General features: G+C 37.5%; 1 long non-coding RNA gene across 1 annotated transcript in view; it reads right to left on the minus strand.

Moving 5' to 3' along the window:
- LOC311603752 overlaps positions 1-12,554 on the minus strand; it is a 688,670-nt gene that overhangs the window by 544,592 nt on the left and 131,524 nt on the right. Inside the window, exon 2 of the long non-coding RNA XR_014781233.1 lies at positions 11,271-11,438. This is a non-coding gene — a long non-coding RNA (uncharacterized lncRNA). The remainder of the gene's footprint in view (positions 1-11,270; positions 11,439-12,554) is intronic.

Consider the following 12,554-nt stretch of genomic DNA (forward strand, 5'->3'; position numbering starts at 1 on the left):
CATAGAGGATTACTGAACTATTAACAAAATAAGAGCTTCATTCTTCTAATCGTGTTTGGTCTTTTTAAAACTCTGAGATTAAAAACAAAATGGAAGTTTTTTTTAATCAAGATACATTTCATTTGTTTCTATTCTCCTTGGTTTTCAGGTGCAAAACACATCATACATCATTTTAAAAATTAATCCATTCTGCATTTATTCCCACACAAAAATGTAGACCTCAGTATTATGTTGTACCAACAACTCCTGAAATTTTCCCAAGAACTATAAAAATAAGTAAGATACTCCTATTGATGCATTGTGATCATTGTTACATATACTCTCTATCTTCCAATAGCTCATTTAAGAGTGTTCTACCCAGTAGGTTTCCCATGTTCCAGTAGAGGTCCCTACACCTGCATACATATAGGCAGCACCAATTGGATTTAGCAGATTATCAAAAAGAAAAAGTAAGATGAAATTAACAGGAAGATAGCTTGTTGGAGGATAATGGGAAGACTTGGTGGATAAAATAGGAGGGAGATGATAATATTTCATTGTATATGTGCATGAAATTCTCAATAATAAGAGAAAGTTATTCTCACAAAATGACTCTCCTCCTAATATATAAAATGCAACACACAGCTATCACACAGCCAACATATCCCTATAAGAATCAGAGAGGGCCACAGAAACCAAGGAATAAAACACCCACCCAACAGAGACTAAATCAGACATTAGCATCTAGAATTGCAATCATCCCAAACACAGATGCCTAAAACACCATCAATAACAGCCAAGACAAATGTTTCCACTGAAGCCCAGCAACTCTACCATAGCAGGCCCTAAATATTCCAACATAGCTGATACACAGGAACAAAGGACATTTTAAATGACTTTATGATTATGATAAAGGTCCTTAAAGAGGTATTGGCATAAAACCATACAAATTGATCAATAGAATTGAATTGAAGACACAGACATAATACCTCATACTTATGAACACATGACTTTTTTATTTTTTAAAAAATCAGAAACACACTCGTGAAAATAGACAATCTTTAAGAAACTGTGCCACTCAAACTGGATGGATGCATGTAGAAGAATCAAAATAGATCCATACTTAACATGCTGTGCCAAACTCAACCTGAAATGGATCAAAGACTGCAACATAAGAACAGATATGCTGACCCTGACTTAAACTCATTGGCACAGGTAAAGACTTTCTAAACAGAGCATCATTAACACAGACAGAGAAATGTCTGCATGGCAAAGGGCATCATCATTTGGACAAAGTGGCATACAGAATAGGAAAACATTTTATCTACTACAAATCTGATATATCAATAATATCCAAAATACATAAAAACTCATATAACTGGATATCAAAAAACCAATGACCCAATTAAAATAAGATTACATATCTAAACAAAGAATTGTCAAAAGAGAAAGCTCAAATAGCTGAGACACACTTAAAGAAATGCATAAGATCATTAATCATCAGGGAAATGTAAATGAAAAATACTTTGAGATTTCATCTTATACTGGTCAGAATGGCTAAGATCAATAAAGCAAGTGACAGCTCATATGGTATGTATTTGCTAATACATGAATGCTAGCTGTTAAGATAATCCTTAGAATCACAGACATTAGGTATAGAGTTATAGACGGGAAGAAGGACAGATCTCCCTAAGAGAGGAAATAGAATAAAGAGCTATGAACAGGGAGGGGGAGCTGGAAGGGAAGGATCAACAGAGGTTGAGGCGAGAGGGGGGTGAGGGATGGAAGACAGGGAGGAACCTCTAAAATTAAGGGCATTTGAGAAGTAGTATGAAAAGTTGATACAGTAGAAGCTTATTAAATTATCTAAATATACAGCATCAATCTAGATGAAATCTCAAAATATTGGGGGAGAAGGAACCCCAATCAAACATCTCTTACTACCAAATGAAGCACCAATAGGTTACATTTAATTGAGTTGTTGGCCAAAAGGTTCCCCTGGGAACCCACAAACAACCCAGTCTGTCGCAAAAGTTGTAGGATGCATTCCATGAACTGATGGCAAGGCCCCGTTGCTGAAGACAACACCCACACAACTCACTGAACACAGAGAAGTTGCGCTGTTGCCTACATCGAGCCTTCATCCTTACGTTCTAGCACTTTTGGTAGAGAAATGTACCCTACGTGCTACCAAATGTAAAAACACAAACCCAGCTACAAACGAGGTTTACAGTGGTGTCCTGCCTTTAAGATATGCTAGTGCAGTGAGTGATCACACAAAGCTTGTGGGAATATCCCACCAGTATCTGATTTGAATTTAGGCCCACTATGTGAGATGGAACCCATACCCAACTCTGCTTGGATGGCAATAAAATGATGCCTAATGACATTCTGATTTACTCATAAATCAATGCCTTCTTCAGCCATTATCAGAGAGCATATTGGAACAAATTCTGCTACCCACAGCAAAACAACATACAGAGAATGAGTGACTCTGGAACTCTCAGCCTTAAACAGGATTCCTCCATCAATCCCTCCCCCCGAGCCTTAGGGAACCCTTTGGAAGAGAAGTAGTGGGCGTAAGCCTCATCCCTAACCCAGAAGCTATCTCCAACTGAGAACCACTTGCCAATAAAAAATTAATTTTCTCCAAGAGAGTCTCATTGGGAAAAGAAATTTTTCTTAAGAATAGATTGCCATACTACAATCCACAGACCCAAGGAAGCTAAGTAACATGGAGGGCCCAAGGGAGGGTGCTCAGAAGGAGATATACAATAGACATCAGAAGTAGATGAAGAGAGGGAAGTGGGTGGAATAGGGTAAGAGGTGGAGCGTGGGCAGAGTGTCAATGGGAGGCAAGAGGATGGGAGAGAGAAAGAACACCGAGGGGCAGGGCATCTCTGACGGGATGGAGGCATCGTTGAGATCTGCGACTGGTAGGCTCCTGGGAAGATATAAGGGTGACTCGTATCATCAGGGGACATAGAGATTAAAGAAGCCACCTGCTAGCCAGGCAGAACTTCTAGTGGAGGGAAGGGAGCACCAACCCACCCACTAAACCTTTGACCCAAAATTTACCCTTCCTACAAGACGTGCAAGGATAAAGATGGAGCCGACACTGAGGAAATGGCCCACCAATGACTGGCCCAACCTGAAGCCCACCCCCGTAGGCGAGAGGCAACCCCTGGCACTATTAATGATACTCTACTATGCTTTCAGACAGGACTCTAACATAACTGTCCTCTGAGAGGGTCCACCCAGCAGCAGATCAAAACTGATGCCGGGACCCAGAATCAAACATTAGGAGGAACTTGGGGAGTCTTGTGGAAGAGTAGCAAGAGGGATAGAAGGTCCCAGAGCACACAAGAACTCCTCACGAAGACCAACTGAGTCAACTAACCCAGGCCCATACGGCCTTACAGAGACTGGAGCACCAACTAACGACCATGCATGGACTTGACCTAGGCTCCCAATACTTATGTAACTATTGGACAACTTGGTCTTCATGTGGGCCCTCTAGCAAGTGGAGTGGGGTTGTCTTTGACATGGACTCTGTTGCCTACTTTTGGATCACTTTCCCCTGGCTGGGCTGCCTTGCCTGGCCTCAGTGGAAGAGGATGTGTTTAGTCCTGATGCAAATTGATGTGGGTGGGATGGTACTGGCTTGGAGGCTCCCCTTCTGAGGGGAGAAGGGGAAAGGGTGGGAAGGTTGGACCTGATGGAGAGAAGGGGGGGGGCTGCAATTGAGATGTAAAATCAAGAACAAATAAATACATTTAATAAAAAACTTGCACATTTATAAATGGAAATGTAAGCTGTAAGCAAATACTTTAAAATTATTTTTTTAAAAAGAAAAAAGAATAAGTTGCATGCCCAGCAGTATATTGCCAACAGAAAACAAACTCAACAGTATCGTTGGAGGGTCAGGGTCTCATAACGTCATGTCAGGACTTCTCTTATTTTTATTTTTTAATTTTACTTACTTTTTTTTTTTTAGCCCTACACTGATCCTTTGGAAAAAGCAGAGATAGGAGAATTCCAGGAGCCTGCTGAACAGCTAATGTCACATCATTAATGAGCTTCAGGTTCAGTGAAAGACTCTGCCCCATCAATAAGGTAGAGAGCAATTGAGGAAGATGTCAGACTCTGACACCTGGCCTACATATGCACATGCACACACACACACCAAAAAATATGCACACATTAACATATACACAGACACAAATAACACACACACACACACACAATAGTAAATAAATAAACATAATTTAAATCCTCTTAATATCTGATAATATCTATTGTCTTTTTAACAAATTATTGTTCTCCTTTAAATTAAACAGTTATCTCCTTTGTGAAAAAATTAAAAATCTGATGGGTAAAACCATCTAACTTTTAGGTAAGAAATTTAATAAAAATGAAAATCTCTAAACAAAATGAAAACGTTGTTGGGAAATATTAGCAAATGTTAAAAACTATCCACATTAGGGCCTGATGCTCTTCAAAGGTGTCAGTTTCTCACATTGTAGAAAGCAGATTGCTCCCTCTAGCTTTCTTTTTTTTTCTAGAGCACTGTGCTTCATTAAGTAAATTTCTCCTTGGAACTAGAAATTGTAAATGAAGACACTATCAGGAAGTGAGCAATGTACTCCTTTCTAAGAACAATATGGTAGGAGTCGATGATTGTAACCCAGCAGCTCAGTGACAAGAAAATGAGGATTGATGGTCTATTCAAATTATAGGATCTGAATTATGATTTGAGAAAGAAGCAAATATTTTTTTCAAGTACTTGTGAACTTTATAGAAATAGTTAATGCCTGATAGATACTTTTGAATAATATAGAAATTAATAATCAAACTTTGAGAAAGAAATGAGAGTTTACTGGCTGTGTGGGGAAAAAAAACATCAAATTTGTCTTCTTGTTTTTGCTCTCCCAATGCATATGGTAAAACATGAAGTCACTAGGATTTAGAAAAGCGGGTTTGACAGGCTTTTTCTATTTACAGGGACTATGAGCTATAAAATTCAATTTGGGGTTCTATGTCCAAGAGAAGTTATTAGTTCTCAGAATAACTACTTGTTAGTAAGACAGGCATAGATAAAAGATTTCCATTATGACTGTTTTTAGCTATGATTTGCAGTGGCCTCCATTGTTTTATAATGACTTTCAATTTTGAAAATGTACATCCACTGTTACTGTTATAGATATCGTCACAGCTCATTGTGGGCTTAAGAAAATGTTCTTGCAAAGTAACAAAAAGGAAAGTTTTGAGCACACAGTCAATAGGCACGATACACACATTTATAAGCAGTTCTTTAGAAGCAGAATATTCTAGGGAAAATAATCATAAATTTTTACAATAATTCTTAACTACACCCCTTGATTAGACTACAAAGAAACTGTGTAAATAAAACCTGATTGATATTGAGCCCTCTGCTAGCAACTGGTTCTGATTTTATCCATTCATTTGTGTCCTGGTTAAAAAAAAAAAAAAAGACAGTCATATAGTCAACTCCTAGCTAACACTTGGGAAGGTATTCTGGAATAACAAACAAACAAATAAAAAAAAAAGCCAACACCATGCCAGCTTTCCATTTATTTACCCCTTTATCCCTAGATCTCTTTCCTTATGGGCTTCAGTGCTTCATAACAAAGGTAGATTCACCACTAATTCTGACATAACCCTTAGAACCTTCCATAGCATGACTCTTGAAACCCATGGTAAAATGTCCATATGCTTCTATATAGTTCTCTAGCCCCGTTGCCTCCAGGTCCAATCATATAGAGCCCCTTGTTCATGATTGGTCTATAACTTAAATCTGTCAAAAACAAATGACATTATCTAGATCACAATTCACACCCCTCCTTTGTCTTCTGTCCAAGCTCTTGCTTCCTGATGTCTAGATGGTTAAAACGACTCTTACTCTGATTTTTCGCTCTAAAACTGAAACCCATCAAAACCACATCTCTTTGGCACAAGAAGTTAATATATTTCTTAACTTTTCTTAGGCTTCTTCACTGAGATAAGATCTACTTATAATATTGAGTCATTTACATTTAGGATATACATATAATACTGAGTCAAAAGCCAGCCTTTGTCCTTGCTAATGCATAATGATAAAGAAGATTTACATATAGTGATTTAAGCAAGGGAACAAAGCCAGATGAAACACAATATTTTATCATTACCATAAAAGCATCAATACTAAGCTACATTTCCCTGACTGTACATCCATTTGTCCAATATTGTCAAGAAATGGGAAACTGAGATACCATCATTTGAGTGACTCTCACCAAGTCTGTAGGCTTTCTCTTTCTTTCTTTTATTCTTTGAGATGAAAAACAAAACCAAGACAAAAAAAATTCATTTTCCAGCATAATTCCCCTAGAAATAATATTTAGTAAAAGAACTAGGCAGCATTTAATCAAAGTCTATCTGGCTGAAGGCACACTAGTCTATGAAATCTTGATACGCCCTTGAATAGATGTGCCTGTGCTTGTTTTGGTGGTGGTGGCTAGTTGGCTGCTAACTGGCTAGAGCGCTGGGTTGCCTCAGTTGGTGGTTAGTTAGTTCGGAAGAAATTTGGGAGGGGGGTGTTACTAGTAGTAGTAAAGCTTCTCTTCATATGTTCCAAAAGATAGTCTGAGAAAGTTCTGGGGAAATGTAAATATTATATAATGAACGTGCATTGTTTCGACTTTTTTTTTTTTAACTAAGGAACCTGCCTTAAGGAGAAGTAAACAATGGGACCTGAATGACATAACTAATTGATGACAAGCTCAAACTAGAGACCCAAATCTTCGGCTGATTTAATTCTATTAGAAAATGTTTAGACAAAGGCTTAAAAATGATTGCAAGCAGTACTATCGAGGCAGAACAAGTGTGAACAGCACTGAACCTAATTAGCATCTCTGTTCATCTGATGGGACAAGTAATGGCTATCTTTAAAGCTGGGATTCCTTTCCCCTTTGGGAACTATAAATTGCCTCAATTTTTAGTTGATCTGGTAAGATTGAAACTTTGTTTATTTAAGCTGCTTCACTAAAGTGCTGATTTGCCCAAATTGATGTTCAATAATTTCATAGACTTTATGAAAATTATGAAAGCCACACAATGCCTAAGTAAATACTTTCATGAGAGACAGCAAGGTGCCATCCTTCAATATCTTTGCATATTAATAATCCTCAAATTTCTTGCCTTGGAAAAATCGTAAAATAATATTAATAATAATAAACTATGTAAAATGAAGAGCTAAACAAATTAAAATCTAAGTTCTCTTTTAATTGCTTTCTAAAATCTGCTTTCTTTATTTCATGGGTCTCTAACATTGCATAAATTGAAAAGAAGAAAATCTGTAGTTTCACCAGACTTCATATAAGCAATTTCACTCCAAGGAGGAAAGACCAGAGAATTCTTAGTATATCATGAAATCACCATACTGTACACATTTTATCTGAAGCCATGCCTCATTTTATCTTACATTACTCTTTTTAAAACTTCAGCTATGATATTGAAAAGCTGTAGAGAGACAGAAAGGACAGTTTAAGACCTCTGTGACTCTGAAACATTAGGGAATTATCTGGATAAAGGGGAAAAATTAACTCTCAGATTTCTCAGGTGTTTGAGGGAGAAAGCACTAACAACAGCACTGAATTGAAATGTTAAATTATTATTCACACTAGAGATACCTTTATAAATCAACCTTTCATAAAATGTAAGATTTTCATAATTAATATGGGTTTCCACATATAACAAAAAAGTTCATGACTTCAGATGAGTATCAAAGAATACCAAAGTTACCCTCAGAAAACAGAAATCAAATGGTGCTCATTCAGTCTCTAAAGTCCTTAAGTGTTTGGTTCTTTGAATGTAAAATAGTTGTGTTGTAGTTTTTATTTTAAAACTCTTCAAATTTCAAATTATATAGGTTAATTTAGTTATCACTTTATGGTAATCCTTAATAAACTTATTGAATGGCTGAAGACTATAGCAACACATTTTTAAATTAGCAGGCACTCTATAGTCAAAAAAGATTTATGAAGCAACCTACAGAAAAATGTATTTTCATGCACATTGTTAAAAAGCAGTTTGGAATGGAAATGTAATATTCTCATCAGTACAAGCACATTGGACAAGTCATCTATTTCTTGAAGTCTATATATATAAAGATATTTACCTACCCTAACCCACTATACACTCAAGATTATTATGAACATTAATCTAGACAAAATATTTTCTAAATTATAAAGCAATATTTCTACCTAGTTACTATATTATTCTGTATATATTGATAATGGTCAATTAAAATAAATTATTTCCACTAAAAGCGCAGATCTATCACCGTATTTGTATGAATTGGTTGGCTGCGAGTCCTAGCTTTTCACTCTGCCACTAATTCAGAATCCTGGAAACTGTCAGCGATGGAAAGCATCAGCTATAAGCAAATTCATCTACAAGTTGCTACTAAACAGAAAGAAGTCAGAGGTTTTTAATCAATAAAAGTTTAGAATTTGAGAGAGATGTGCAATTGGGGGAAGGAGGTGGGCACAGAGCAAGTAAAGCAGGAGTGTTTGGGTGATTTACACTACACCACAGCTGTATGTTTGCACAGCAAGGATCTTTTCATTTTTCTAAACCAACTCTCGGGAAATTATTCACTCTTTAAAAAATTTGACTATACGATTCAATCTGCTTTCCAACCAGTAACGCTCAATGGTCTGACAGGTTTTTTACTATAAAAGACATTTACAACTCAACTGCACTGAAGCCCTTTCCCCAATTTCCTACACCACATCCAGCTAATTGCTCTTTAACATGCTAACAAGAGGATAAGCTGATACATAATAACTCAGGCATGCACCGATCCCATAATGCCCGGAACTCAGAAGCAGCATGAGAAAACATCAGATTTTTGGCATGTAGGCTAGATGTTTAAATCTGCATAGAGTCGAGCCAATTAGACTTGTCAGACTCCAATCCAGTTGAGAGTGACCCCTGATGGTGGAAAGACTTGTGGGACAAGCCACAGAAAAGCTTGCAAATGTCAGAGAGGCCAAAAGGTGCCCCACTGGCCTCAAAACTATTAATTAGCAACCAGTAAAAGCACCACCAAAGAATCGCTGCCCCAGCACTCCCCTCCAGAGGTTGCTACTACCAGGCCTCATTATCATCTGGGTGGAAAACAACGCCCTTTCCTGGGAGCTCTCACAACACTCTTATTGATTAAGTTCCCACAGTGTTAAATCATTCTGTAGCTTTCACTTCAATCTTCCCACCCTGAATAATAAAACCTTCAAAGGATTTACTAGGATGGAAAGGGAAGTGAGATGGCAGGGAGTAAGAGCATGGCAACATATTGTTTATATAGCGCTCATGGCATCAGCATAAATCAGATCCCAGGAAGGCCTTGGAAGACAACATCCAAAATGAAGTTAATATGAGTTTTCTGTAGTACTTACCAGAGGAATGAGGGGTTTTTTTAATATTAAAAAAAAAAAAAAACAAAAAGCAAAAGAAGTAGCATGCCAACTTGTCTCCTACAGCAAATAAAAGCATGATGCTAAGCAATATTTCTACAAGTTCTCAGTGACCTCATTCACAGCGATGATTACAAACATCTGATGGGCAGATGCCTGTCCCCATGTGCACAACAAAATCATTCAACAGCCAGATTCTCATGAGGAAAACATATGCACAAACATTCACTCTAGATACTTACTCTTGTTCTTTAACCTATGAAGGCAAGAAAACCAGGACAAAGCAACAGCAGACTCACTTGTATAATGTACACCACATAATTCAGAACAACAGAGCTTTCATCTATGAATTCTGGCTATCTTGCAGAGCATAAGTGGGACCACCTAAAATGTCCTTAACAGGAAAGAAAAGACAATTCCTGTTATCATTTTCTCTGATATTGTAAAGGAAATAGCCAGGACCTTCTTTGTCCTAATACACACATGGCTTTTCTCTGGGATCTGTTTAAAGCAACATGTCCACACTCCTAAGTCAGTGTCAGTTTCCCATACACAAATAATAAATAGTAAGTGGACAAAAAACACCTCGGTTTGTTTGCCTCTTCTCACCTAGCACCCCTTCATAATATATCTAACACTCACAAAGACTTCATTTGGCTTGGCCAAAATACACAGTGACATAAAGAAGAAAAACAGGGATCTGAGTTGAACACAGAGACCAAAGGCTGCATACTCAGCACAGCTTCTACATTTCCAGATATTATGTTTGGGCCCTCTGAGATGGGAACAGGTAAATGAACTGCTTTGATTTTAGACAGGAAACAGGGATTAATTTCTCTCCTTTGTTTCACTTGGTTAGTAGAAGTCCATAACCATTATGTATGGCAGCCATGAATTCCAAGTTCTTGGAACAACAGTGATAATGTAAGGGTTTGGTACAGACAGCTGCAGTAGGACTGCAAGAGAAAGGCCATTTTGAGTCATTGTGACTCATCTCTCATCACCTATGAAAAGCTTTCTGGACTAGTATTCATGCTACAGTTTGAACTTAGTGACTATTCAAAATGAATACCAATGGGAGTCTAAGATCTAAATAGTAAAATATCAAATAGTTATCCAGAGATAAAAATATAACATTGAAACTGCATTATTGAAACAATAATCCAAGTAATAAGAGAGTGGCCTCTCTGAAGAGTGATCAATCTAAAGGAGAACCCAACTGTGTAGTTTAGAGCTTTGAAAATAGAGGGGATTTTGCATAAAATGTCCTCTGGACACAACTCCATCTATAGATACCCTATGTACCCTTTTGAACTGTAATTCCTGCATACGACCACATCAGATATTAAGCACCAGACAGTATTAAAAACAAAAGGAAAGGAAACACCCAGTAATGTGAATCTGTATAGATGCACTTTATATTTTCAACAGAAACAATTCAGTCTTTGCCAAATAGAGTGGGAGAAATATTGTGGAATAACATGTCTTAATATTGTGTTGAATATTAAGTGCCTCAAAAAAACACCTCTTTCTAGAAACGTGAGCTCATGACAACATAAAACTGGTTAGAATTCAAAGCTAAAGTACAAAAAGATTTGTTGTTATGATATGTCCAAATGCCAAATATAGGCTTTCAGTCTACATTTTGACAGAAGCTTTGCTCTTCACACTTGCGCATTTCAAATGAATTCCACCTTCTTTATATATTAAAAAAACATAATAAGGTTTCACCTGTAAGCACAGTGGGATTGATTATACAAGAAGCTGCATGCAGAAGCAAATTTGCCAAAATATATTCCAGGCTTCATCACACACCTCTTGTACTATCAAATATCTTCTAGAACTGGTGTCAGCCGCATGCGTAGAGACAGTACAGATGATTTTCCACCAGGGAAAACAATGTTCCTTTTTCCTCCTCTGATCCTTCTGATGCCTTGTTAATGCCAACAAGTCACAGTGGGAGCAATTTGAAGACGAAGCAATCTGGAAAGCACCCATCACACAAATATTTATTAAAAATTAAATAACATTTACCCTGTTAGTTTGCTATGTGAATTAGATAGGCCATAAAATATTTTTAAAAGGAAAAATTCAGGTTGCATCCAAACCTCACCGGTGCAAAATTAGTGAACTGTACTGTAACAAGGTAAATAAGGCAGTCGTGTGAGTTTCCTCCATAGGGCCCAAGTGGAATGAAAGCATGTGCGCGCGCGCACACACACACACACACACACACACACACACACAGACACTGGTCACAGAGCACAGGGCAATTGCAGAATTAGCTAGAGAGACGGTGGAAGCCCATACCCAGGAAAGCACATAAGAATCTTTTTACTAGATAAAATTCCAGTTCATTTCAGCAGGCACTCCTACACACACACGCACTCACACACACACACACACACACACACACACACGCACACGCGCACACACACACACACACACACACACACACACACACACACACACACACACGAGTCCTGAATGGCAATTGTAGGATAACCTCTTTTTGCTGTTACCAAGGCTTGGCCTGCTTCCTCAAAATTTTGCTCTACATCATCGGACTGAAACTCTTGCAGAGAAGGATAAAGACAATGGCAGCTCCCACCAAGAGGCCATTCATACTACTTATAATTATAGGAGAGAACTGCAGTAGTTGGAGAACCAGGGGGGAGGGGGCAGAGGGGTAAAAAAAAAGAGAGAACCATTCAATCACAAAAGTCATCTCTTGGATGATGGATTGTAACAGAAGTTCAGTGACCTATGTTTATCTATAATTTTAGTTAAGAGGTGATGTGACAATTCATTGCGTTAACTTAAATGTGATTTAAAAGAGTTGAGAGCAAGTAAGTAACTAAGCAAGGTTTTAAACTAATCAGTATAATTTCCTTGATAATATAATCCTCAAAATTATCTTCACAGTATGATGGAATGGTTTGCAATTTACAAGCATAGTTTTACTTGTCCCTTAGTATACAGAAACCAAAAGATAGCTAACCTTCTATTATCCCTTCACTGAGAAAATAAACATAAACATCTTGGACTAACAGAATACAAATTAACAATAATTAATTACATTCCTCTACTTAATAAACA

The sequence above is a fragment of the Acomys minous genome (assembly GCF_964271855.1).
Source record: "Acomys minous genome assembly, chromosome: 1".
Lineage (NCBI taxonomy): Eukaryota > Metazoa > Chordata > Mammalia > Rodentia > Muridae > Acomys > Acomys minous.